Source organism: Pectinophora gossypiella, chromosome 13 (assembly GCF_024362695.1).
Source record: "Pectinophora gossypiella chromosome 13, ilPecGoss1.1, whole genome shotgun sequence".
Taxonomy (NCBI): Eukaryota; Metazoa; Arthropoda; class Insecta; order Lepidoptera; family Gelechiidae; genus Pectinophora; species Pectinophora gossypiella.
In genome coordinates this window covers 15,353,699-15,374,730 of record NC_065416.1, presented here as the reverse complement: position 1 = coordinate 15,374,730, position 21,032 = coordinate 15,353,699, and the positions used below count along the sequence as shown (strand labels likewise).

At 38.6% G+C, this 21,032-nt stretch overlaps 1 protein-coding gene across 4 annotated transcripts in view; it reads right to left on the bottom strand.

Moving 5' to 3' along the window:
* Positions 1-21,032, bottom strand: part of LOC126372161 (broad-complex core protein isoforms 1/2/3/4/5) — a 167,783-nt gene that overhangs the window by 28,887 nt on the left and 117,864 nt on the right. For all 4 annotated transcript variants that reach the window (XR_007567119.1, XM_050017802.1, XM_050017800.1 and 1 more), the window contains one exon: positions 3,061-3,104. The gene's annotated coding sequence lies outside the window, so the exon portion shown is untranslated. The remainder of the gene's footprint in view (positions 1-3,060; positions 3,105-21,032) is intronic.

The window sequence follows — 21,032 nt, the reverse complement described above, 5'->3', positions numbered from 1 at the left end:
AGTCTATCAAAGGCCAATTCCTTGACTTCCCTATAAGACACGACGTTAACCTTTTCTTTAATCTGTTCCATGTAAGCTCTTCTTGGTCCTCCTCCTCTTTTCCTTTTTTTGCTTTTCTTCTTCTTTTTTTAGCTTTCTCTCCTTTTAGCTTTTCTTTTGATTTGAGTAAACAATCATATTTATTCAATCAAAACTGCCCTTTTTCATGTAGCAATACTTACTTTAGATGAATTATAAATATACAGCTTCTGTAGTCTAGTGGTTAGAGCGTGGGGTTCACGATGTAGGTCCGAGTTCGATTCCCGAGAGATTGCGAAATCACTTTGTAAGACGTTGCGGGCTTGTATTTTCCGATTCCCTGTAGATGATTACGTGCTTCGAAGAACAGGTTAACCCGCTGGTTCCGGCTATTAGCCGTAAACACTTATACCAACCCGCAGTGGAGTAGCGTGGTGGAGAATGCTTCATACCCTTCCGGTTGCTCGAGGAGGAGGCCTGTACCCAACAGTGTGATGTTTATAGGCTGTTTATGTCTATGTATCTATAAATATAACTAGAGTGCCAGCTGAACACCCCACAGCATTAGTAGATGTCCCCACAGGTAACACTCGCGAACTTCACCCGGCAATTTAACATTAACATGACTTATACATTCACATCAAATATATTTACACAGTTTTATTCTAAATGTCTACTAATTTACAAGGTCATTCAATTCAAACAATTGTTGGGCGAATTCTTATAATATTTTGTGCAAATTAACTGCGTTTAACATCTTAACAACATCTGTGTAGTTGAGACTTTTTTTTTATAGGTATGCTGTGCTAAGGGAACTTAGCACATACAGCCTAGTCTTTAGTCATCTTAATCGTTTTTGGATGTAGTTGAGACTTGAGACCTTAAAATGTAATTTCCTTTCCTTTTTGTACTTCGTATATATCATACGATTAAATAACTAATCTAGCTTAAGTTGAATTCAGTGGCATAGAGCCTAAGCTGGGATTCGACCCTGTGACACTACATATAAATCACGCATTTTCCGATCACGCTATGAGGGATTCCGGAGACGGCTACTACAAATTGAATATATTTTATTTTAATATTTTTACATTCTACATTTTGATTCTGGGATTTACATTCTGTTTTTTATTATTATTATTTATGAATAAAAGAAAGGAATTTTATGTTTTTATTTATTTTTTTATTTTTATTGTTGTAGTAATTTACGCGGGAAAAAAGAGTGGCACGCAGAATTCGGAATTTGAATATTTTCACCTCTCTCGGGGGGCACCCCCGCTGACGTCATTATACCTGAAGTTGCTCTACTTTACTATTGCAAATATTCAGTAAAGGAACAAGCAAAAGTAAACTTCTGGAATCGTATGTAGGTAGGTAAAATTACTTCTTGTCCTAATGGAATATGTTTTGAACAGTATAATTATTATTTATATGCAATAAACGATAGGCAATGAAATATCGTAACATTGCTTAAAAAAGAAAAATAATTGTCACCAAAAACTCGCAACGACTCAGTTTTGTGGAGACTACAGCCTTAGGGCTCCCACACATAAACACGATACGATGTGCATCGTAAAATAACACGACATCGTAACGTGCCACGCACGGCACGATGCCATCGATACAGTTGGAGTGATGTTAGTTCATTCCGAAAAATGGAACGCACTAGACGCATTCTGCTTTTAATGTTAATAAGAAGACGAAGAAAGAAAAAACAGATACTCAGAAGATACTGGATCCATCCATTTCATCATCCGCCATCTTTGAATTTCTAATAACAACTGCCCAGGATTGCATCGTGAGTTTCTAAAGTCACGATGTCGTAGATTTCCACGACGCGACGTCGTATCGTGTTTATGTGTGGGGGCCCTTAATGGCGCGTACAGCCATGAGCAATATCATGTACCCACTTTAGAACCCTAACCTACTATCATATTTGACATTTAATGAGACTTACGGTTTAATTTGTCAAAAAAGTTAATTTGACAAGGTTTCAAAGTGTATACATATTAGTACTCGTGACCGTACCTACACATAATCTCACGCCTGCATCCATACAGCCGTAGACAGTGCCACCAGCATGCGAAATCCTGCCATGGAATTTTCGTATTAAATATATCTTTTTTGCCTGCAGTTTACTAAATATTCGCTGATAGCAAGTGGGTCACCAGATAGCCCCACGTAAGCTAGATAAGTCTAATTTTTAGACGCAATGATAACGCCTGCCTGTGTGAGTATATCAGGGTAGATATACTTATGTTTGTGAATGTGTTTATCTAGATACTAAAACGAAAAATAGCTGCATTTTTTGCCGAGTTTAGCTTGTACTTTCGGCATCGAATAAGGAATATCTAATAATACGTATAGAACAGCAACTCCCCGCTCCCCACCAGCGGTTGAACTAGGTTTACCTCACCCCCTTCGGTCTTACTTTAGTCTTCAATAGTATAGGCGTCAGACGTCACACACAGATGCGCGTGTACGATGACGTCAATCTGTAGTGTCTGTGTAAAATGAGGTGTCCGGGGTATGCTTTTATTGAAAGTGGGAGTTGGTGTTATGTAAACATAAGCTCACGACTATATCCTTATGGGGTAGAGAGGTGCATCCGTCGCAAGATGAAGTAGGTATCCACGCCTTACCGAGCTTTCTGTTAAGAGCAACGTGATAGGTGGTGAGCCGCATCGCCGTCTATAATGGTCGAGCCAACCATGTTAGTAATAATACAAATGAGAAAGCAATTTTATCTGTCTGTAAGCTTTTTACTTAGATAAAATTTTGAATGGAGATAGTTTGAGAGTTTTGAGACGTACGGAAGAACATAGGTTAGTTTTTATCCTGGCATTCGTCTCCTAAGGAGATGGAAAAGACCGAAATCCACGTGGACAAACTTGCTCACGGAGATGTTTCCCATTGGGTTAGTCAGAGGTACATTCCATTGCAAGACGAACTGACTACCCACGCATCGGCCGAGCTTTATGTTGGTGTGTGTGTGTGTGTGAGAGAGAGAGTGTGTTATGTGTGTGTTTTGGTTTTCCTTACCTTGGCAATTTCAACGATTCGTTCAACGATTTTTCGTGTATAACCTGAAAAGAGAAAAATAAATCAATTAGAGAAGGAATAAAATATTAGTCGTGTTTTTCTGTCGTGTGGGTTGTCAGGTCAATGACCAATCTCTTCAACCGTGGTGTCAGGGTTACTATTGAGCCGCCAAGGGCCCCTGAAATGGCTCATGTAACGCCTATCTTACTTAAGTAATTAGGAGCTTAATGTGACCTCTGAAGGCTCCGAAGCACGGATTAAATGTAATGTCTTAACCAAACTAAGGATCACAAAGTGGTATTTCTGGTATGTGTCTACCGAGATCCGAACTCGGGACCTCCGGTTCGTGAGCCCAACGCTCAACCACTGGTTCACTAAGGCCGATTTTCCTGGTTCATAAATAGATAATGTTGGCCACCTCTGCTTCCAATCCGGTATAAAAGTAAAAACAAGTGAATTTTTAATAAAATCTTCGTCGACGCGGCGTTCCTTTTCAAGAATTTTCACAAGTATTTTAACACAATCAGACACTTTCCAGGCTACGTTTCTCAAAATCAATATAGATGGCGCTGTACAGAGTTTTCTTCGTTTAACCTTCTAATTTCATAGATAACAGACATATGCACCTTTTGTTTTAAGACAGTAGTTAAACAAAAACTTTACAAAAAAGGTTATTATAAAGTTAGTGATTATTTAGAAGATATGAATGCATGGGATTAACTGTCTGAGAACTGATATTAGGCAGCTAAATTACTCAATTGTATACCAATATTTTATGTTTATTTTTATTTTTTTAAAGAACGTCTAGGGCCCGGTGCCGAGGTTTTTCTTGCAGCTTCTTTTCCCCGGCTATACGGGTTGTGAGAAGCTGCAGTAGTTTTAGGTAGATGAGACGTTCGTTATGTAAAAATTGACCATTCAAAGTGTAACTATGTTACCTACTGAATAAAGATATTTTTGAATTTGAATTTGAATTTATCTTTGTTTTTGGGTATAATTAATGACCCTTTTTAATACCTACACCCATCACAATTACCCAGGCACAATTACATCTTCCACCCATTATTATTCTGATCAAAATAAAGAGAAGCAATATAGGTAGTTATAGTTACTTGCGTGTACTTTGTTTTTAAGAATATTTAATTGTTAAGTCTATATTTGTAATAAGTGTTATTTCATAAAATTACAAAATTATGAAGATTCGAACAAAGTGTACATTAAAATGTGTTTAAATGTATTAAAAAAAATATATGTATTTATCAATAAAAGATACTAACATATAGGTAGCAACATAATTTCTTCTATAGGTACATAATGTGAACCAAATATCAAGCAACAATTATTTTTATATATATATGCTTTTGCAACATTGTATTTTGAAATATTTTTTTACCCGAGTGATAAGAAAATAGGTAATTACCACGTTAAAGCTGCACAACGCCATCTATGTTGTTTTTGGTGAACGTAGCCTGGACATTTCCTCATTATTAGGTATATGAAACATTCCCAGTATCGTGAATTGCAAAATTTAAGGTTATATATGTCTTTTTGAGGAGCTCGGTGGCGCAGCGGTAAACGCGCTCGGGCTGCGATCGTTGAAGTTAAGCAGCTTTGGCAAAGGCCGGTCATAGGATGGGTGACCACAAAAAAAAAGTTTTCATCTCGAGCTCCTCCGTGCTTCGGAAGGCACGTTAAGCCGTTGGTCCCGGCTGCATTAGCAGTCGTTAATAACCACCAATCCGCACTGGGCCCGCGTGGTGGTTTAAGGCCAGATCTCCCTATCCATCCATAGGGAAGGCCCGTGCCCCAGCAGTGGGGACGTTAATGGGCTGGTGATAGTAGTAGTAGATGTCTTTAGGGAGATTGTGTGTATGTATGTGTACCTAAATAAGGTAGTATTTAAACAGTTATGTATTCAGGATAATAGAATTGCAAAAACGGTATATAAAGCAAAAGTTGATGGTAGGGCTGGCAGAGGAAGACTTAGAAGGACTTACATTGACCAAATGGAGATGTCCTTAGAAAAGGTTTAGTACGATCTACTCTGAACCGGCGTGCGTGTATGAAGCGATTGATGAATGTGGAGGAAGCAAGAGAAGTGTGTCAGGATCGAAGCTAATGGAATTCCTTACTCTTACCCTGATGGGAAATAGGCGTGAGTTTATGTATGTATGTATTCAGGCCTCTTCCCACGGGCATGTTACCAAATTAAAATTTTGTTCTGTTTGTTTTGCGCCCGAATTGGTTTTGTTTTTGCCTTCTGTTGATAAGGGAGGTTTAAGGGCCGGATTTAGATTTATTTCGTACAACCACAGATACATAAACTCACGCCTATTTCCCACCGGGGTAAGATATTGTAAATCCTTATAAGGATTTCCGTTTGCTTCGATCCTGACACAATTCTACTTCCTCCACATTCACCAATCGTTTCATACACGCCGATTCAGAGTAGATCTTGATAAGTATTTTCTAATATTAAACATATACGGTCTCCGTGGACCAGTGGTTGAGCGTTCTCTTTACGGTCCAGAGGTTCCGGGTTCAATTCCTGATGTGGACGTAGTCGAAATCACTTTGTGAGACTGTACTTTGTTTGGTAAGCACTTTACAGGATTGAATCACCTAATTGTCAGAAAAAATAAGATGATTCCGTGCTTCGGAGGGCACGTTAAGCCGTTGGTCCCGGCTATTAGCCGTTAAAACACCTCCACTAACTCGCAGTGGAGCAGCGTGGTGGAGTATGCTCTATACCCCCTCCGGTTGATGAGGGGAGGCCTGTGCCTAGCAGTGGGACGTTTATGGGCTGTTTATATATTTATGTCATTACAATTATTGATTATATTTCCATAAAATAACATTTTACAATCGTCTCAATGTGTGGTAAGAATTAGATCCGTCAAAGAACGTAAGCTAGTGTTGTGACGTTTATTAGCATAATGTATATCAGTCGATATAAGGTCGATCGATTCTTTTCTATCTAACACTAAGGACATCCCTAATTTATACGTGTCTTGTTTTTGTTGTCTAAAATAATCAAATTTCCTAAAGGAATTTACATACATACATACATAAACTCACGCCCGTAATCCCTAATGGGGTGGGCAGAGCCACAAGTAATCAAAGACAACTTGCAGCCACTGTTGATACGAAGTCCAAAGATGGATATGATGAACCTTATGGTGATAAGGGATCAGCCTATCGCCCATAACATTAGTCCATCATGTTAGAGGACACAATCCCTCTGTCGGTTTTTACGACATGCCCGGGAAGAGAAGCAGCTGAACGTGTTCTATGTTTTTTATATGCTCCCAGAACAGCATAGAAGCAAAGGAATAAAGGAAAGGAATTTATGTCTCCATTTTAAGTCCCATGGGGCCCTTTTCAACCCCTGAGTCCATCCCTGCCTCTCCACTCTCGTATCTAAGCTCACTTGTTTACATTCACGCCCGGAAGTACGTAACAAATACATTATTTCCGTAAACAGTGCAGGTATGTGGGGCGCGACCAATCAGAGCAAAGGTCAGAGTTGAGCGACCAATCACAACCCAGCGTTTGGAATTCGAACTATGTAGGCTTGATATGGAAAGTGAAAGGGCCAATAGGCGCGTTTCTCGTGTAATATGTAAAATATGTGTGATCCAGGAATGGGTTTTCCTCTAAAGGCTTTGTTTAGTTGTGCTTATACGCACTATTATATATGTAAGATTAAGTTTATGGAACGCCCCTTTGCGCGTAAGTCAAATCTCGATATACTTCCTTATTTTAATATGGTTATTATAGCATTATATTTTTTTTGGGTTATAGTCTGCACCTAAACCGCATCACCTAATCTTAACCCATATGTCTGTAACCTGTTGTGTATATTTAATAAATAAATCATTATGTCCCTAGCATTATCGCGTTTTTCACAGGGTCCGCTTACCTAACCTGACGATTTGACATACCCAGTTTTTTATAGAAGCGACTGTCTGTCTGACCCTCCAACCCGTGAAGGAAATCCAGCCCAATACAGATTGTGCTCATAAACGTCCCACTGCTGGGCACAGGCCTCCCCTCAATCAACCAAAGGGGGTATAGAGCGTACTCCACGATGCTGCCCCAATGCGGGTTGGTTCAGGTGTTTGGGCTGGAAGCCTGGGACGAAAAGCTTAACATGATACAGCATGGAATCATCTTGATTTTCCAGATGATTAGGTGGTTCAGAATGTTCTAACCAAACAAAGGACAGTCTCACAAAGTGGTTACAACAGCGGGAATCGAACTCGGATCTCTAGATCGTAACTCAGCTCGTTAGAAGGTACCACAGAGGCAAACTCTAAAACCAAATCAAAAATATTCATCTTAGGATTTCGCTTAAAGTTACAAGTTGATAACTTGTGGCCTTGTGCGTACCACTTTGGTAGTTTCATTACCTAATCTTAAGACAGACCACCCTCTCTGGTCTTAACTCGTAAGACCAGAGTACAAGAAGTAAGTAAAATCTTTATTTTCTCTACAAAAACACATAGATACATACAAGAAAGAACAATTTGAAAAAGAAAAGCGGCTTCTTTACTATTAAAGAGTTTGTACAGTCATGAGCAATATAATGTACCCACTTTAGGACTCTGTCGCACTAACATATTTGACATTTAGTGAGACTTACAGTTCAATTTGTCAAGAAAGTTAATGTGATATGGTACCAAAGTGTATACATATTAATGCTCGTGACCGTACAACGGAAATACTCCCGGGGTCGACACATCAGTGGTTACACGTTTCGAACCCACTACGGGTAAATGTATTTGTACTATTTACAAAGAGATTTCAGTTTATATTTACATATTAATATTATTACATATTAATATATATGTATGTATTTATTTACATATATCTATTTTATTTATACATTTCATGTTAGTAGGTTGGTTGCTTTTTGTAAGTATTTAATACGATCTATTCTGTACCAGCGTCCGTGTATGAAGCGATTGATGAATGTGGAAGAAACAAGAGAAGTGTGTCAGGATCGAAGCAAATGGAATTCTATAGTCTCTGCTTATCCCGGTGGGAAATAGGCGTGAGTTTATGTAAGTATGTCTGTATGTATTGTATTTATGGGCGGTGCCTTTTCCGACAAAATCCGGGCACACGTTACTCCTAAAGTTTCATAGTTATACATATAGATTATATATTATACATGTAGATATTCGCACTTTAAGTTACGAAGGTTTAGGTGGATCAGGCCTACGTCCCGCCCCTCGTTAGATACAACCCACATGTAGTAAAACTGGTTTTAGATACGTCGTTATAAGGTTCTAAATTGAGATGTATGGCTGGATACATTAATCTTAATTATGCTAAAGTTTACCAGCATTTCATTGTCGTATATAAAGGTTTATGTTTATGCAATTTTCGGAGGTATGTGGCCTAACCTTTATTGGGCTGGTTTTCCCTTCGCGGGTTGGAAGGTAAGACTGGCAGTTGCGTCTGTAAAAAACCGGACCTGTCAAATCTTTAGGTTAGGTAAGCGGATCTTGTAAAAAAAACAAGATCGTTGTTTGTAAATGTTTGTTTCCTTTTGGTGGTTGCCTGGAAGATATTGCTCTAGAGCAATAAGGCCGCCCAAATCACTACTATGGTTGCCTAAAAAACAAGACCCCGTCTTAAACGCTCCTCATTTTATAAATAATTTAACTGGTTTAATTCTTGAAATCGTTGCCAAAAATTGTGTTAACAGCTAGTATTAGTGTTATAAAGGCTGTGTAGTGATTTTTACAGTGATTTATACAGTAATTTTTGATTTATCTGGCTAATTAAATTATACAGCTAACAAAACATAACCTCAAACTAAGTGTTATTTTAAAGTGTTGTGCTTCGCCGCAAGTAACGCGTAAGCGACACGTTCTCCACGGCGCTTACAACGTTTTGGACACGACCGCGGACCTACGTGCGGCTCGTGCATACTAGCCGCTGCATCGCTGACCAACTATTTCTAATTGTTAAACGCTGTATACCCTGTAAGGCGCTGCGGAGAAAGTTTTACTTTATTGTTGAGTGTATACTGCTTCTCTCTGTCATTTTCGTTCGCTGCTGATTATTCATAGATTTTTAAAATGGAGTGCAACGTATGCAAGGACACTATCACTCATGTCAGTGATTCCTTGTGCTGCTCAGTATGCCAGAAATTATACGACCTTATCTGTGCTAACATAAACGAAAAAAAATTCCGCCTAATGTCGGCGGACATTAAAAAGAACTGGAGGTGCCATATTTGCTTGGCAAAAAAGGTTCCCGCTGGTTGTACTCCTGCTCGCCAGAAGACCCCCTCTAAGACCCAAGAATGGGCTTGCAGCTCAACTCCTGCTACTCCATTTGACATAAATGTCACTCAGCGAGACAGGAAAACACGCTTGCTCGACGATGAAGTGGACGATGACGTCGTTACTAGTGCCAATCTGCGTCAAATAATTAGAGAAGAATTTAGTGGAATTGTTGGCGATATGGTATCCGCTCAGCTGAAAAAATTTGAGGAACTTGTGTCAGGTTTCCAGGATTCGCTCTCATTTTTTAACACTCGATATGAAGAAATAAAAACATGTTTGGAGGAAAAGGCTGAAACTATTCATGCGCTGGAGAAGGAAAATGAGAATCTGCGCTCTTCGGTCCGTGACATGGGAGTTCGTCTTAACCAGATGGAACAGCTTGCACGATCGAGTAACATTGAGATACAATGCGTTCCCGAGCACCGTTCCGAAAATATTCTGAAGATTGTTCAACAACTGGGGGAGACTGTTAATCACAAAATTAGTGAGTCTGATATCTTGCACTGCACCAGAATATCTAAAAAACAAACTGATAGTGATAGACCTAGATCTATCTTGGTACAGCTCCCTAGCCCTCGTGCTCGCGACGACATCCTGGCTTCTGTCATAAAATATAATAAGTCTCACCGTCAGGAGAAGCTGCACTCTGGCCATCTAGGTATTGCTACGGATAAACCTCAACCTATCTACGTTGTTGAGCACCTCTCTATTGAGAACAAGAAGATTCACGCTGCTGCCAGGAAACGTACTAAGGAACTTGAATACAAGTTCGTTTGGGTGCGTAATGGTAGAATATTTGTGCGGAAAGATGAGGCCTCTGAAGCAATTCTTATTGGCAACGTCGATAGGCTTAAGTCTCTTAAGTAGTTTTTTAGTATTTTTCTTTACTCTTGATTTAATTGTATTAGTCATGATCTCATAACGTTAATTGTTAAAATTCGTAAGTTTAAAAATATTCTATCAGAATGTACGTGGTTTAAGAACCAAAACTAGTGTCTTCCTTAGAAATTTGATTAAACAAGATTTTGATATAATCATTATTACAGAAACCTGGTTGCATAGCGGTATTTTTGATTCAGAAATAATTGACCATAGATATAATATTTATAGAAGAGATCGCGAAACTACTAGTCTTACTAAAAAAAAGGATGGTGGTGGTGTGCTGATAGCTGTTTCCAAGAGGTTCAATTCTATGGAAATTAACCGTTATAATAGTAACTGTGAAGATATCTGGGTTAGATTGAGTGGGCCTAATAATCATGTTTGCCTATATATATGCGCCGTCTACTTGCCCTCCCCACTTGATAAGCTTGTTTTGGAGCATTTTGTTAGCAATGCAACTAACGCTATTAATGAACATGGTGCTAATACTCTTATTGTTGGTGACTTTAACCTGGGAATGATCAAATGGAATAGGGTTGACGCTGTTCCTTACACTGTCGCCGAGACACTAGAAAAAGACAGTAGTACTACATCTTTATTATTGGATTTCTTGGCTTTTACTAATCTAAATCAGTATAACCATATCCTGAATCAAGATTTTAGAATTCTCGATCTCATACTTTGCAATATTTTAGTAAATGATGTGATGGTTAGTCATAATCCTTTAAACAAAGTTGATTCGCCACATCCACCGCTTGAATTTTGTTTACCTCTTACGATAAACGGCACTCTTGTTCCTAAAACCGTCATCAAACCAAATTTTTTTAATGCCGACTATGAAAATATAATATCATGTTTGAAAGAGGCTGATTGGGATTATATTTTTCAGGACTGTCATACTGTTGATGATATGATTGATAAATTCTACGACAAACTAAACTTTTTGATTAACAAATACGTGCCCCTTAAAAAAATTGGTAACAAAAAATATCCTGCTTGGTTCTCTGCTAAACTCATTGCATTACTGAAGGAAAAGTTTAAACTACATTCTAAGGTAAAAAAATTCAATAATCCTATGGACAAAATTGAATTTAATATTCTGCGTGAAAGATGTGATAAGTTGGAAAATAGTTGTTACCGTGAGTACTTGAAAAGAATTGAGTCATCTATTAAACATAATCCCAAAGCACTGTTTACCTTTGTTAAAAACAAAAGAAAAAACTGTAGTGAATATCCTTCTGAGGTGCATAGCGGCTCCACCACTGCAACTAATGGCCCTGATATGTGCAACTTATTTGCCAATTGCTTTGCAAATTCTTATACTTACACCTATAACACTCCTATAAATGTATCTCCCTCCACTAGTGAAGCTTCACCTGCAACATCCTTATGCTCCCTCTCATTTACTGAGTCTGAAGTGCTTAAAGCATTACGTTCTATTGACGAAAGGAAAGGTGCTGGCATTGATGGCATACCGTCAGTATTTATCAAAGTGTGCTCCGATGTTTTGGCTTGGCCTCTGTGTTTAATTTTTAACAGGTCTCTTAGTTGCGGAAGTTTTCCTAAAAAATGGAAGGACGCCTTAATTGTACCGGTGCATAAATCTGGTGACAAACGCCAGGCTAAAAATTATCGGCCTATATCTATTCTTGTTAATTTTGGGAAGGTCTTTGAAAAGCTTGTCACACACCACCTGACGTGGTTCCTTAAGCAAATTATAGTCGACCAACAACATGGCTTTGTAAAATCACGCTCCACTGCTAGTAACCTTGTGTCCTTCTCTAATTCATTAATTGAATATACGGACCGAAAAATCCCCGTTGATGTGGTTTACACGGATTTCAGTAAGGCATTTGATCGTGTTAACCACTCATTGCTAATAAATAAATTGAAAAGTCTGGGTGTTTCTGGCTCCATGTTAAATTGGCTTCATTCTTACCTTCAAGACAGAAGTTCAACGGTTGTCATTAATGGCTATATGTCCTTTGCTTATGTTAATATATCGGGAGTTCCTCAAGGTTCACATCTAGGTCCCTTGTTATTTAATATATTTGTTAACGATGTAACTAAGTGCTTTGTAAACTCTCAATGTTTCCTTTATGCTGACGATCTTAAAATTTTGAAGCCCATTAAATCTGATATTGACCCACAGTTATTGCAGCAGGACTTGGATAGGTTAGCGGTCTGGTGTGTTGAAAATGATATGACCTTGAACACATCTAAGTGCTTTATAATGCAGTTTACGCGTAATAAATCTCCTACAGCCAACACATACATGATTAATTCAGAGGCTTTGCTGCACGTTAAGGAATTTCGAGATCTAGGCGTTTTATTTGATAATCAACTTAAATTTAATAAACATATAGATAACATTGTTACGAAGGCTTTTAAAGTACTTGGATTTGTGATAAGAAATGCTAAAGAATTTAAATCTCACTCTACTAAAATTATACTTTTTAACTCGCTAGTTCGTCCCATTTTAGAATACTGTAGCGTTGTTTGGAATCCGCATTATGATATATACAAGAAGAGAATAGAAAGTGTACAGAGGCGTTTTATGTACCATATATCATACAGTGACTTCTTGGCTAAGAAGCTTACAAACTATCGGGATAGACTGAAACATTATGTCGTGCGGCCTCTAGCTGATAGAAGGAAGCAACTGGACCTCGTGTTCTTGCACAAACTATTTAACGGTTCTATTGATTCCCCACATCTTTTATCAAAATTTAAAATAAGTACTCCGCTGAGACTTCGTAGGAAAAAAGCCTACTCCTTCTTTGTAACTCCACCATCTAGAACGAATTTGGGTCAATATGCTACTATTTCCAGGTTGTGTAGATTGTATAATATGTTGGCCAGATATCATGATCTTGACATTACTATGCCCTTAAATGCATATAAAAATATTGCACTGGCTGCTTTTTGTTAAATTATGTCTATTTTTTATTTTTTAATATAGTTTATATCTTGTTTTTCTTGTTCACTTGATTGTGCATGCTGTGACTACTTGTAATTGAGCTAGCTCTTAATCTTTTTTTTATTGTCTGTAACTTTGCATGTGCAGAGTGTAGCTTGTAAGTTGTCCATAATAAATAAATAAAAATAAAAAAAATAAAAAAATTGTACTGTATTCATGTGTTATGTCTGATTGTTGAAATTTAGTACTGTGCAATAAAGTATATTTGATTTTGATTTGATTTGATAATTGTAGGGAGATGATGATATAAAACTTTTTTTTTAAGTTTTTTCTAATGGTACAAAAATAAAAATATATTATTTTTATCATAGAACAAAGAACGGTAACACTCCGTCCCGCACCAATTCGTACAGGGCGTCGACTTCACCCCCTCTGGGTCTTACTTTAGTCAAGGAGTAAGAGAGAGAGCCTACGGACGCTTCGCTCGCACTTACGTGTTAGGCTGCATACGGTAAGTATGAGCTTTTTTGTATTGAGTGTAACAGTTTTAACGTGAGATATTTTCTAGGCTGCGTTCCCCAAAAAGAATATAGATGGCGTTGTTCAGATTTTAACGTGGTAATTACCAATAACCATAATAATATATTATAATAAGATCGAATTGAGAACCTCCGCCTTATTGAAGTCGGTAATAACCAAATAACAATAATGACAGATATGTATGCCCGTAGAAAATTATGGATCTACCTACTCCACTCCAATCTCATCAGTCATCCCGTGATCATGGCACTTGCAACAGCGTCGAAATATCGGGAGTCTCATATCCGTACTTTAAACGCGGTAAGAACCCGTTATTACGTGTTTTAATTATAATAATATTGGTTATGACCATTTCATGAAATGATCGAGCACATCATGAAATGATCAATTCCAAGATCTGGCCACGACATATACATATTAGTGGATAGTCGTGACCGTACAGCTATATAAGTTTTGTTATTAACAAAATGTGTGTAACTTGAACAAAGAATTTAATTATTATTTATTACTATAAGTTTCGTATGCACGTGTGTGTGTGTGTGTGTGTGTGTGCGTGTGTGTATGTGTGTGTGAATGTTCTAGAAATGATATCGTGAAAAAATAAAGATGACTATAAACTACGAAGCAATAAAAACAAACAATAACACTATTCATTTGCATTTCTTATAAGGTTAAACACCTTTGGTTATAAGAGTGTTATTATATTATGTAAAAAACATTAGATAACGAGCTCTTCCTTATGTCCTGGGCTATGAGGTTTATGACCCTATTTTTTATTATTATAATTACAAATGCTTACAAAGTAACATCGACAGCCTGCGTGGTCCAGTAGTTTGAGCGTTGGGCTCAAAATCCGGGTTCACATCCCGGTGGGGACATATCACAAAAATCACTTTGTGATTCCTAGTTTGGTTAGGACATTACAGGCTGATCACCTGATTGTCTGAAAGTGAACCGTGCTTCGGAAGGCACGTTAAGCTGTTGGTCCCGGTTACTACTTACTGATGTAAGTAAGTAGTCGTTACATGAACCATGTTTGGGCCTTTCGCGGCTCAATTGTAACCCTGACACTAGGGTTGATGGGGTTGGTAATCCATCACACAACCCACACGATAGAAGAAGACTTTTTGACTGCAATATGTGACAACTAGGGATAGGCAATCCCGATCTCGCGGGATCCCCTCTCATGTTATGTTATGAATTCTCAAGTATATAATATAATAATTACTTAGATATATTGTGCTATTAATGTTAATATGTATGTATTTATTTTGTTATTTCATTGTCTTTTGTATAGGTATATTACAATACAATATAATATAAAATACGTAAGTAAATGTTACACACATACACACACACACACACACTCACACACACACACACACACACACAGACACACGCGAACACGGTTCATTTAAATTTGCATGTTATGATATCCTGTTATTGGCGAAGAAATTTTGTACATGTATTATATAAGAAAACGACTATTGTTAATGCTGTTGGATATCTAAATAAATAAGTTATTAGAAATAAACAAGTTGTAAGTCAGCGTTGCCAGACGTCCCGATTTTGGCGGGACGTCCCGATTTTTAAATCAAAACTTAATGTCCCGCGCGGGACAGGCTCAGTCCTGCTTTTTGGGAATAACTCGACCGTGCGTGAAACGTACTGAGAAAGCGCGGGCGGATGGCACAGACAAGTGTGGACTGGAAATTTTTAATTTGATTTCCGTTTTTTTTTCTTTTTTTTTTTTATTCAGAAGACGAATAAGATTCAACTATTTAACGATAAGGTAAACCTGATGAAAAATATCATATTTTTATTAAAATACATTTTCTATGGATATTTTTGTTATCTATTTAATTGTCACGTACCTAAATGTAATCTGAACTCAAATTGAAACATAAATATTCAAAAAAAAAAATTAAAATACACGTTTCTTTTTGCTATGTCCCGCTTTCGACGAAAGAATCCCGCTTTTTTCACTCAAAACGTTCCAAAATCCCGATTTGGCAAAAAAAAGTCTGGCAACGCTGGTAAGTATACTAGTTCTATTAGGCCGGCGTTCCCCTTAAACTAGTTTCTCTAAAAACTAATAAAAGGACATTCTTCTATATCCGTATAGTAACATAATTATAAGTTATATGAACATTAAATGTTATTACACTGATAACAAGGTTGATAACTGGCTAGATAAATTTAATAAAAAATAAAATGTCTAGATATAAAGTTAGGCATATTTGCCTATGTCTGCGCTATGCCTATATTTACACAGCATTTAAAAACGTATGGCTTATGATAAGCGAAATGCAGCGATAGTGATGTACCTACTATTAATTTTCGAATTTCGAATTTTTATCGATGAAAATGTTTAAAACGACCTATCGGGCTATCTATCGATTTATTCATTAACAAATCGCCAAATTGTTATGCAATTGGAAAGCAAACTACCTAGAAAGAAAGTGTCTTTGTTTCATGAGACAGCATTTAAAGATAAGGTGTACACAAAGGATAAAACCGACCAAACATTTTTTTAGCAGAAAACTTCCGCGATTCTCTCTTCGCATCACTATCAGTTCTGTCGTAAAAGTTACCTAATTAAATATTCTTTATCAAAACATACACATTGCATAATAAAACTCTTATCTTTTTATCGACATTTTAACATCGCATCACTAACCTAGGGCAGGGCGTTTATCACTGCACAAGATTGTGTATATCATATCGAAATATTATAGATTAGGGTTTGGGATAAACTATGTCTAGATATCCTAGGCTGCGAGATAAAGTAGATAGTATGTTATTGATTGGAGAATATTTTTGTAACTTTCGACTAGTTCTAGTAGTAAAAGCCCTAGTTTGGTTAGGACATTACAGGCTGATCACCTGATTGTCCGAAAGTAAGATGATCCGTGCTTCGGAAGGCACGTTAAGCCGTTGGCCCCGGTTACTACTTACTGATGTAAGCAAGTAGTCGTTACATGAGCCATGTCAGGGGCCTTTGGCGGCTCAATAATAACCCTGACACCAGGGTTGATGAGGTTGGTATTCCACCTCACAACCCACACGATAGAAGAAGACTTTTCGACTGGAATATGTGACAACTAGGGAAATGCAATCCCGATATCGCGGGATTCCGTCTGATTTTTCGGGATCAATCCGGAAGTATAATATGACGGGATCCCATTCGAGATTGACGGGATTGGGCGAATCTCCTTCTTTTGTTTTGATTATGTTGATTTCCAAAGAAAACTTGATTATTTTGTTAGTAATATTGATTGACAAAGGTTTTTTATTTCTTACAATTTTCTTTTGTTTTAATTAACCTCACTGTCACAAACAAGCAGTTTTCATCGTTTTCAGCAGTCGTAACTTTACATGTTTTTTATGAACTCAAGATCCTGAATATTTTTAATAACTCATTGGTGCAAGTCCGATACCAGGGTTGGAACCGGCACTTCTCGTTTGAGAAGCAAGCCTGTGTAACACAGGACAGTGGCTCGGAGGATTTTGGGTACTTAGTTCACCTTGATGAATGTACCTCTGACTACCCCAGTGGCGGATTTACAAATTTGCCGCCAGTAGGCTATTCAAATTTTGCCGCCCCTACTGACCTCTGAAATTCGATACTAATTATAGTCGAGTGCACAGCGCTACCAAAAACACGGCGCAAAGTTAGCAAAATATGTTCGGTTGAAGCCCGTACAGACGTAAGAATGTTCAGTATAGTGTGCATTACTAAAATGTTATAACTCTTGTCACTTGTTTCTTTGTGTATATTATATCTATTATTTTACTTCTGTAAGACAAAAAAAAATTGGGCCATATTTGCCGCCCCCTAAAATCTGCCGCCCTAGGCTTCAGCCTACTCAGCCTACTGGTAAATCCGCCACTGGACTACCCCAATTGGGATATAGTCACGAGCTTATGTTACCTAGCCAAGCCCGTTTAAATCTTTGGCGGCGGAAGTGTTCTCCCACCCCTTTTATCGCACCATCGGAAAGTCTCCCGCCTGGAAGTAATCTAGCGTGGCCCACATGGAAGTCTTTAAATAGGCTCCGGACACAGGTTGGCCGCTGCAAGGATAATCTCTGTAGGTGGGGATATCTGGTTGATGGTTGCGATGATTGCGAGTGTGGAGTATCACCACAAACTATGGCTCACCTTTTGTGCTGTCCTAAGTGCCCTAACACCTGCACTATTAAAGACCTTTACGAAGCCACTGACAATGCCGTAAGCGTGGCCAATTATTGGTCAGCAAAAATTTAGTATCGATCGCCATCGACTCGCAAAGAAGGAGAAGAGTTACGATTTAAACCCATTTTATTAAGCAGCATTAACAAGGCCGTAGGCACTCTTCAAAATTATTATCAAAAGCTCACTGACACGGAATCAAACCCGCTATATGGAACAAATTCATCGAGGCATATTTTCACGCACACGAAAATAACACGTTTGATACGCGCTAGGGAACTAATAGGGTGGGTAGAGACACAAATCGCAGCTACTCTTGGGATTGTAGTCCTAAGGTAACCTAGATCTTCACCTACGGGTTGTGAGATCAATGACCAACCCCATCAACCTTGGTGTCAGGGTTACTATTGAGCCGCCAAAGGCTCCTGCCATAGCTCATGTAACGATTACTCACTTACATCAGTATAAAGTAACCGGGACCAACGGCTTAACGTGCCTTCCGAAGCATGGATCATCTTACTTTCGGACAATCAGGTGATCAGCCTGTAATGTCCTAACCAAACTAGGGATCACAAAGTGATTTTTGTGATATATCCCCACCGGGATTCGCCCTGGGGCCTCTGGATAGCGAGTCCGACGCGTAACTTACCAACTTGTACACCATCATAGTATGTAAATAAAGAATATTGAATATGTTTTTAGTTTGTCAAATACTCAGCCAGGACGGAGGGTGTAAACAATACATATCTATGTATCGATTACAACAACATAAAATATAATAAATATAAAACATTAGGTAGGATGTTGTGTTCAATGTTATGAGTATAGGTTCGCGACATACGACCTAGGTTCAAGTGGCTACTGCATTTTATAACTAACATGATTTTCCTTCCACTACACCCCGGACACTTCATACAAGACACCTCTTTTACACACTACACATTGACGTTATCGTACACGTGCATTTGTCTGTGTCTGTGACGTCTGACGCCCAAACAATTGAAGACTAAAGTAAGACCGAGAGGGATGAGGTAAACCTAGCTCAGCCGCTGGTGGGGAGCGGAGATTTTTTTTGACGTGACTTTTTGTAGATTTGCCGCAGATGGCGTTAACTACTTGGCCGGACAAATGGGGAGCGCTGAAAGCTCTCACCCGGTACAACGTTTAAGACAACAAGCGTGATACCTAGTTGGGCGCAAACCTCGGCTCAGGGCGTCGTCTAGTGGGTCGATAGCGATAAGCGCTGATTGAGGGAAGTCGTCGACCACGCCGGCGGGGTCGGTATCGGGGTCCTGAAGTGTTTGGTGTCGCGAGCTGATTGGCTGCCTCTATGGCTAGAGTAATCGGGTCGTCGGGATCGTATATTACGTCCTTCGAGGGGAGCGGAGAATTGCCATTCTATACGTAGTTATTCCTTATAATATGGTCTTTGCATCATTTAACATTAAGTCAGATTGGATAACTATTCAGAATCAAAAGGCGGTAAAGTGAACATTTTTTACGATTGAGTAGTTAAGATAGGTAAGTACCTTGTTCAGGCTGGAAATTCTCGCACTAAAACTTCAAGTTAGGTCAGCGGCCGTATAAGAACGGCTACATTTCTTATTCTATGGTTTCTCCAAAAAATATTACAATTTCATCATCATCATCATCAATTTAAGAGCCACGCTCTTGTCGGTGCAGCATTTTCCATGCTACTTTTTAGGGAAAAATAGGGCAGTGGTTTCCCTCTTGCCTTCCCCCCAATACAATTTATGCAGCGTTATTTCCGAATGAATTGAATTTATATGCTGTTCCGTTACAGATGACATTGCACATAATATCGCGTGACTATATCCTAATTGGGAGTCAGAAATACATCCATTGCACCATTGCAGGTAGAACAAAGTACTCACGTTTTATCGAGCTTAAGTGCAGTTTTCACTAACACATGTTAGCTCGACCATTATAGACGGCGATACGGCTTACAACCTATCACGTTGGTCTAACAGAAAGCTCGGTGACGCGTGGGTACGGTCACGAGCATCAATACGCATACACTTTCGTACCATGTCACAAAATGTTTTATTGACAAAAAGCACTGTAAGTCTCACTGAATATCAAATATGTTAGTACGACAGAGTCCTGAAGTGGGTACATTATATTGCTCATGACTGAACTGATTCCTCTTGCGATAGATGAACGTTATGTTATGCTTATTAGGTTTTATATGTAAGTTTTGTAGTACATTAGTCATACTTACAGCCTCCGTGGTCTAGTGGTTAGAGCGTTAGGCTCACGATCTGGAGGTCCGGGTTCGATTCCCGATGGGGACATTGTCGAAATCACTTTGTGAGACTGTCTTTTGTTTGGTAAGGACTTTTCAGGCTTGAATCACCTGATTGTCCGAAAAAGTAAGATGATTCCGTGCTTCGGAGGGCACGTTAAGCCGTTGGTCCCGGCTATTAGCCGTAAAAACACCTCCACCAACCCGCAGTGGAGCAGCGTGGTGGAGTATGCTCCATACCCCCGCCGGTTGATTGAGGGGAGGCCTGTGCCCAGCAGTGGGACGAATATAGGCTGTTGATGATGATGATGAGTCATACTTCATGCGCCCTTCGCAGTTGGACACGTTTTCATTTCCGAAATCTCGCTGACACACAATAAGACAATTATTATTGTTTCGCTTCCCGTAACCGTTGCACATTCTTAGTCGATTGATCCACAGAGAAGACAGGGATGTACTCAGGGATAGCAGCGCCCTGACTTATATTTTAGGGGACGCCAGGCTATGTTGTGAAAAGCAAAGTTTGTATTTTTTCGTTGTATTTATTGCTTTAAGACTAAAAGGAAATTTCTACATAATTTATCTGTACATATGCCCGGCCGTCGAGCAAATTTTTTGGGTAGATAACAAATTTCTTGTACTCGGTCTGCACGTATATAAAAGCGAAAATATATAAAACAACGAAGTTATGCCCGAACAAACATAAAAAAAATATACTGTCGAATTGAGAACCTCCTCCTTTTTTGAAGTCGGTAAAAACATAAACATTACTAGTTAATAAGTATATGAATTTAAAAATACTTGAACTCTTTAAGTTTTTTCTTATAATACCTGGTCTATGTTAATTACCTAAGCGTGGCACCATACA